The sequence below is a fragment of the Eptatretus burgeri genome, chromosome 2 (genome assembly GCF_056783735.1).
Source record: "Eptatretus burgeri isolate ZD-2024b chromosome 2, Ebu_testis_v1, whole genome shotgun sequence".
In the NCBI taxonomy this organism is placed as follows: domain Eukaryota; kingdom Metazoa; phylum Chordata; class Myxini; order Myxiniformes; family Myxinidae; genus Eptatretus; species Eptatretus burgeri.
Genome location: NC_140962.1, coordinates 92,028,639 through 92,037,296, shown reverse-complemented (window position 1 = coordinate 92,037,296; position 8,658 = coordinate 92,028,639). Strand labels below are relative to the sequence as shown.

At 42.4% G+C, this 8,658-nt stretch overlaps 1 long non-coding RNA gene across 1 annotated transcript in view; it reads right to left on the bottom strand.

The window, feature by feature from the left end:
• Positions 1-1,060: 1,060 nt before the first annotated feature.
• Positions 1,061-8,658, bottom strand: part of LOC147032564 (uncharacterized) — a 56,006-nt gene continuing 48,408 nt past the window's right edge. The window contains exon 3 of the long non-coding RNA XR_015055234.1: positions 1,061-1,285. This is a non-coding gene — a long non-coding RNA (uncharacterized LOC147032564). The remainder of the gene's footprint in view (positions 1,286-8,658) is intronic.

The following is an 8,658-nucleotide window of genomic DNA, read 5'->3' as shown; positions in this document are numbered from 1 at the left end:
ATAAAAATCAGACCATGCATGTCTGAGAAATAGTTGGGTACACATTTAAGGACCAAAATGGCCACCAGTCGGCCACCTTGGATCTAATCTCGAAACAAAATGAAGTGCGCATGTAAGCCATCATTCGTTATCTGTGTGCCAGGTGCATCTCTGAGAAATGGTTGAGGACGTGTTCAAAATCAGGTTTTTTACAACTAAAATGGGTACTAGTCGGCCATATTGGATCTCATCTCGAATAAAAGTGGTGTGTATATGTCAGCTATCATTCGTTATGCATGTGCCAAGTTTGAGCAAGATTGGTAAATGCATGTCTGAGAAATAGTTGAGGACATGTTCGACACTGGGTTGTTGGTTTTTTTTACAACTAAAATGGCCACCAGTCGGCCCTCTTGGATCTGATGTCGAAAAAAACATGACGTGCATAATATGTATACCATCATGTGTTGTCTTTGTGCCAAGTACGCATAAAATCAGTCTACATATGTCCGAGAGATGGTTGCAGACGCACACGCACACACGCACGGACACGAAAATTGAGACCAAATCCATAAGTGCCCGTTTTGGACCAAGTCCAACGGGGGCTAATAAAAGCATGTAGCAAATTATCTGGCCCCTCTGGGATATCCATTGACACCAAGTTACTCTATTTAACCTCAAAATGTGGTTGCTATATGGGTGGCAGCTCCGACACTGTAAACAAATTCACATACCCAGGTGTCCTCATGTCATAAGTGAACGGTCATGTTTGGCTACAAAAGGCAACTATTAAAAAAATGCTTCGTTGTGTATTGAACAGCATTGTGTGATGTGTTACGATATTGCAGACTGATATCTGCTCACTTTCAAACTGAAATCTCAAATTGATGATGATAAGCACATCTGTCAAATGGTTACACCATCAACTAAATACAAAACCAAAGTCAAATTGAAATATAACAATAAACTTTCACTCCCGATTCTAACACATTTCCAAAGGAAAAGAAACACATTTCCTTGAGTAAATAGTGACATTGGATGAAACTTTATTTCATCATTTCGAATCAGGTCAAAAGCAGGAAAGCTAATTGCAGAGACAAGCGAATTGGGTTTGTTCGAGTTCTTACTCTCAATAATGTGGATGTGAGTTTGCAAAAAAAATTGAATTTGACATTTTGAACACCGGGTAAAAATCACATTGCATCCACACGTATTCACTGACCATCGTGATCTTCTGCCGAGGTTAAATGGAATCTCCTTCACCCATGTGATTTTCAAGCGATGGGTTGCAAGTCACCAACTGAGACACCTGCTTACACATGAATTGCAAACGATTGGACTTTGCCCTACCCCTGTACAAGTCTGCAAATGATCATGCTTGACGTGTAACGCGGATGCAGGTGGGTTGGGAGGACGGAAGGATGACACTGACATTGGAGGGTCGATTAGATAAACGGTATGTGTGCTCCATAGTCAGAGCTACTCACAAAAGCTGTATACAGGGCTTATAGAAAGTCGACATCCCCTTTCAATATTTTCACCTTTTGTTGTCTTATAGCCTGGAATTAAATTGCATTAAATCAGACTTTTTTCCACCTTTCTTTACACATCGTAATCCACAACTTCCAAGTGAAAAACAAATTCTACAAATTTTAGAAAATTAATTAAAAATACAAAACTAGAATATCTTGGTTGGATAAGTGTCCATCCCCCTGAGTTAGTACTCAGTGGAAAAACCTTTGACAGCAATTACAGCTGTGAGTCTGTTGGGATGGGTCTCAATCAACTTTGCACACCTTGATTGGGCAATATTTGCCCATTCTTCTGTACAAAACTGTTCAAGCTCAATCAAGTTGCGTGGGAGTGTTTATAGACAGCAATCTTCAAGTCATGCCACAGATTTTCGATTTGATTTAGGTCGGGGTTCTGACTGGGCCACTCAATGACATTTATCTTTTTGTTCCTTAGCCACCTCATTGTAGCTTTGGCTTTGTGCTTCGGGTCGTTGTCATGCTGAAAGTTGAACTTCCGTCCCAATTTCAGCTTCTCGAAATTATGTAAGGTACACAATTTATTTCCGACACATAATATGTAAGTACTTGTTGGTGCACATTTAAAATACAGTTTGCAATGTGTAATTCCACGGAATGTAAAATGTGACTTGTTCTCCTCCGCCCCCACCACCCACCCCCACATCACATCCAACAAGATACATTCACAACGGCTGTTAGAACGTATTTTTCTCTAAAAACACCAATATTCGTCCAGTTTTCTCACCTTTTGTTGCAACCGAGACTTAGAAAGTCTGAAAAATGAAATCAGATATCGAATTATAGTTAAAATAAAGCTGTGAAAGAGTCTGAATAAACTTTGCAATGCAGGCCTTAATTTCACTTCAAATGCATTTTTGTCTAAAAATGCCAATATTTGTGCGATGTTCTTCCCGTTTTTTGCAACCGAGTTTTAAACCACCTTAGCGACCATGAAAAATGAAATCAGATATCAAATTAGAGTTGAGATAAAACTGTGAGAGAGTCAGAAAGCACAAGCCTTGCAAAAGAGGCTTATGAGGCCTCACACCAACACGGAACAAAAAATGGCGGCAATTTGATTTTGAAGCCTCTCCATAAATGGGTTAAGCCCCACCCTGAATGGACAGAAACACTGGAGGGGAGTATTATGGTGTAGATTTTTTTTGTCCACATAATTGAGGCTCTCGAAGACCTAGCACACTGAATGGATCAAGGCGTAATGGAACAAAAAGGAACAGTAGAGAGAGAGGAGGAGGAAACACCAACAGCAGAGTTGAAGGTCAAGATAGAAAGAAACACAAACAATGGGTCGTGGGAGGAATAAGGGGACAGGACAGGATGCATGGAGCTGGATAAGATGGATACAGAATTGATCACATTTGCAAGAATCCCTCATTAATTATCCACGATCTCCATTGGTCGAGTCTGTGCCTCACAAGCAACTTTGATACCATACCACAGGTGACCATTCTGGTGGTGGGAAGAGTGACAAAAGCACGTGTCATGAGTGATCTGTGTGGGCTGGTACCTGCTATCCAATTGGGCTTCCCAACACGTTCATGTGGACCACAGTGGGAAATCTGGGGATTCGACTAGTGATTCCAGATCTGGGTTTCACACAATGGGTGGTGTGAGTAGAACTGACTTGGTGACGAAGGATTAGAGCACCCGCCCTGAGTCTGAGAGGTCGGTGGTTTGGGTGCTTTGATCAGTGGTTTGATCCCGAATCATAGCAAAAAGTAACATGGATCAAATACACCACTTCACAAATAAAAGAGTTATTACTCGCCTTAAATAAACTCTCATATATATATATATATATATATATATATATATATATATATATATATATATATATATATATATATATATATATATATTTAAGAATAAAAAAACCAAGGTTAGGGATCAAACTCTAATTTAATTATATTCTTTTCATATTCCCAGGACATATAAATGTCCAGGAATATGAAAAAATATAATTACATTAGAGTTTGATCCCTCACCTTAGTATTTTTGATTCTTAATTATTCGAGTATGTGCTACTTCCTTGTTTGACACTCAACATTTAGACATTCAGCATTTAGAAAGGATGAGCAAGGACAAACACTCAAAGTTTGGCAACCACTGTGCAAGTTTGATGGACTGATTAAATGGCCTCCTCCTGCATTGAAGTTCCTTTTGGGGGAACTCATATTGTAACTGACAGCTTGCTGGATTCTGACGCTGATCCAAGCAGATCATCTGCCCATCAGCATGTTTCTGTATACAACAAGGACAAATGTGTCCAAGAGCCGTGTCATAAAGGTTTTGTCTTCACCAGAAGAAGAAGAACAACAATGCGGAGCTCTCTTAGAGCCAGCGTTCACAACGCGACTCGGCTAATAATAAAAAATAAATCTATAAATAACAACTTCCGATATTTCGTCACGTGCCTTGATGGAGCCAATAGCGAGACCCATCATGGAGGCTCCTCGTTCATGACGAGAAAATCATGTATTTACGAAATTACAACACATTAAATGGAATAATCTTTAAATAGTAACGTGAACTTTTAGAAACTTTAAAGCAAATGTCAGAATATATTTAAAAGTTCATGACAGACGCTCTCAAAAGGCACCCTCAATGCGAGGATGTGTACAGGTGTTTAGTATTTAAGGAGATCCGGATCCTGTATATAAAAGAGCCGAGTCCTAAAGGTTTTGTCTTCACCAGAAGAAGAACAAGAAGAAGAAGAACGCGGAGCGCTCTTAGAGCCAGCGTTCGCTACGCGAGACGCGGCTTATAATTCACATCCTAGCTCAAATGATCCAGCCCTGAATTTTGTTCAAAACTTAGAGATCCAACTTGTTAGCTCAGATCACAAACAGAGGGAGACTTGGACAAATAACGGATGTGGGGCTCGGGGCTAGCACTGAGGGCTAGGGGAGGACATGGGGGCTGAACAAGATGGATACAACGGCAAACTCTCAGGAAGGAAAAACTGCAAATTTGGAAAGAAGTGGGTTTGGGGAGGGTAAACAGGGGTAGAAAAGACCAGGGTTTTGGATGGGGGATTATCTGAGATGGTGGTGAACATCTGTCTTGAAGACGGGGAAGGAATTATTTATTTATTTATTCATATGCAGCCTATGGCTGCTTAGCTGCATCATTTTCTGGGAGCACAGCTGTGCAGCTGTGCCACTGATAGAATACCGTTTCTAGTAAGCTGGTATGCATTTTGCCACCTTTGAAATAGAAAAATGTCCCTTCTAGTATTCGGAGATGCGTTATATTTCGTCCTCTACTCAATATCTTGAATGCATCCACATGATACTGTTCAGCACAGTTTGCATTTTCAATCACATGCTGTCCAATAGCAGATACACACGACGTTGGGATTGATGATAGGACCTTCCTACAAGCATGTACCGGCTGTATTCGCGTACCAACAATGTTTTTCCTTATGGACAAAGGGACATGCTGTTTGATTCTGTCATTACTGGAAGTGACATTTATCGATTCCACGGACCCCATGTTATGTCGCCATAAAGAGTTTGTGCACTCGCTTTGCTTATTTGTGCAAAGAAGAAGAGGAACACGAACTCATCTCACGATCGCAGATGTTGATGAAGAGGATTCTGTAACAGCCTTCGTGGCCCCGTCTCAGACTCTGCAATCTCCAATTGGAGAGCTGAACACTGAACAGGCTCCTCCCGCCTAGACCGTTGGGAGGTAATGATACCTCAGTAGAGAACGTCCAATCGGAATTGACTTTGTTTATAGGTGTCTATGAGACTGTTCTTCTTCCTTACCTCATTCACTTTGTGCGAATTTCACTTGAAGAGAGCAGAACAAAAAGCTTTGTGATTTTCTTTTTAGTCTGTTTTATGGTAATGTACTTCAAATGTGTCTGTTTATGTCTATTTTGACTTTTATTCATCCTTTAAGTTAATTCAATCTTTGGTGTGTTCATAAAAAAAAATTAGTGCCCTAAAAAAACATTAAAAAAAAAAACTTTGTAATGCCACTTATAACAGCATGACATTTTGAATTAAAGTCACAAAATAAATACGCAACTGTCAAGCTGAATTTAAAACATAATTTAGCTACCTGTATTTTAATTAATCACTAAACATCTCGACATGATCCTCCTACGCTCAAGTTATTGTTCTCCACCTTACATTGAAATTATATTGCAATGCAAAGTGGAGACAGGGCCAAAAACCATATTTCACCCAATATTCTCACGATATGCAACATTAATAAATACTTCGAGTCTCAGGTGCAGATTCTGTGATTAAATTTGGTGATTCTCAGGTGACGACTATCATAGCACAGCATATGGTGGTTTTAGTTGACATATTTCAACCAAATTGGAGCACAACAATTCCAAACTAATTGTAATAATCCCAGGTTGCTTTTAATGCATTTTCTTTGAATGATAATTCAATGTTTTCCACTGCAGTTTGAAAGTACCGAAAATTATCCCCTCCATCTGTGGCTTGCCGAGGGGGGGGGGGGAGTGAGAATCCCTGTGGTGTCATCACCTTAATGGTGTGGATTCGATTCCCATTGCTGCTCATTGGAAATGTCCACACCTTGAGACGAAGTGGTGACTTGTCCAAGATTGACTGTTAGCCATGGTTAACACTTGTGATCACCCCTGACGGTCTGAAAAGATGAGGTGCGAATGAATGGCCAACAGAAATTAACGACAAGATGGAAATTAATTGAAAGATGAGGTGGGAATTAATCAACTCTTAATTGGGATACAAAGAAAAGAGCAATATGCCGGGCACCTGAAGGGAAAATAAGGGTTGGACAGCCAAGGGAAACCTGACGACATCCCGTCGAGAAGGAAATTAAAGGAAAGGTCACCTGGAATTAAATTGGAATGTGGGCCCAAGACCACCAAAAGTGGCGAACGTTCATAAGAAGCTCCATATGTCAGACAGCATGATTGGATAATAAACAATAAGCAACTCTTAATCAAAGAAAAAGAAGCGGCTCGCTCTGTGAATACATAAATGTACAGAATATCCATGGAATGCCTGGTGTTTGCTTAATGGTTAGAGTCGTGGCCTTCGGATCTAAAAAGTGTCAGTCACACTTTTATTTTTTTGTATACCTTGTCGAGGCTCGTATGAGACCTAACACACAACGCACATCAAGGGGGGCATGACACAGGAGGGGAGGGAGTGGGAAGGACAAAATAGTGGGGAACAGAGACATTTGGAGATCTGTGGAAGGAAGAGGGATGGGCAGGGTACATGGGGTAAACAAAATGGACATTACAGGGACTTTCAGGAAGGAAAGCAGGGAATTTGAAGGAGGTGGGCTTGGGTGGATTATCGGGGGTAGAAAAGATCGAGGATTTGGATGGGGGGTGATAAGAGGTGGTGGTGAACAGCTGTTTTGAAGGCCTGGAGGGAAGAATGGGAATGAATAGAGTGAGGGAGTTTATTCCAAAGGCGGGAAAAAAAGAGGAATGAAAGAGTGAAGGTGAGCAGAGATTCGTGATTTTGGTAGTTTTACAAGAAGGGGGTTGTTGGCGGACCTTGAGCGCCCTGCGGAAATGTGGTGAGGACAAATCACAGAGACAGCAGGGGGGCGAAGCTGGAGAGGAGACGGTAGAAGACAGAAAGACCACCGACCAACCTGCGGTGATTGAGTGAGAGGCCCAAAGACTCAGCCTCATTGCGGGAGATGCCAATGATCCGAAATGCCTTGGTGTCTTCAGCGTGAAGCCGAGAAAGGTGGGAGGCAGGAGCACCAGCCCAGAGGGGAGAGCAGTACTGCATCAGACTGCGGACAAAAGCTTTGTAAGTGGTCAGAAGCTCAGGTGGGCCAAGGAAGGACCTTTCACGGCAGAGGATTCCCAGTCGGCGACTGGCTTTGGAGGCGAGGTTTGAAATGTGGCTTTCCCAGGAAAGGTCATAGCAGATAGTGAGACCCAGAAGCTTGAAAGAAAGGACTTCTTCCAGAGGATTGTTGAGAAAGTGGATGGGGGGGGGCTCTAAACTGTCCTTTCAGAGAGACATAGTGAGAGTGTGAGATTTGTCTGAATTGAAAGACATGTTCCACGTGTTGGACCAGTTTGTGATTTTATCCAGATCAGCATTGAGCGAAGAAGCTGCTGCTTGCCGGTCTGAGGGATGACCGATGGTACGGCAGAGGGTGGAGTCATCAGCAAAGAGATATAGAGGATTTTCCAGAGAGTCGGAGAGATCATTGATGAAAACCAGAAAAAGAACAGGGCCCAGAACGCTACCTTGAGGAACTCCAGCCTGGACAGGAAGAGGGGATGAAAGAACTCCATTTAGGGCCACACGTTGACTGCGACAGGAGAGGAAGTCTGTGAGCCATGAGTGGAGATGGCCTTGGATACCATAGGAAGAGAGTTTGGTGAGCAGGGCAGGGTGCCAGACTGTGTCAAAACCACGTGATATGTCCCGGGATACGGCTCGGATTTCCTGTCTGGCATTGAGGGCTTCCATCCATTGATGGGAGAGCAGAAGCAACATATCCAGGGTAGAGTGATCTGGTCTGAAACCAAATTGATGATCAGAAATCAAGCCATTGGAGAAGAGGAAGGATTTAATGTCTGAAGCGATGATGGATTCCAAAAACCTTGCTGATGATTGGGAGAAGACTGATTGGTCTGTAGTTGCAGGGATCTGTTTTTGCACCTTTTTTGTGCAGGGCAGTGATGTTTGCTGATTTCCAAGCAGATGACAGATGGCCTTGAGCAAATGAGAGGGTGAATAGAACAGAGAGAGGGTGAGCAAGAGCAGAAGAGCAGGCTTTGAGGACACGTGGGCTGATGCCGTCTGGACCGGTTGCAGAATCTGAGTTGAGGTTTGACAGCAAGCTCTCCACCTTGTCAGGAGAAAAGGACACAGAATCTAGGGACAGTTGGGTGTGACTGGGTAAGGTGGGTAGAGAAAGTGATGGGTTTTGGACACAAGAATTTGCTGCAAACACCGAGTTTAGGCATTCAGCTTTATCACGTGCGGTATCAGCAGTGCTGCCATTTGAAGTAAGGGAGGGGATGGAGGGGAAACATACACCAGAAACAGATTTGATTAGATGCTACCAGGATTTTGAAGAGGGAGAGAGGTTTGAGAGTTCAGACTTGAGATGAGAAAGATGTTGTTTTTCTGGCTCT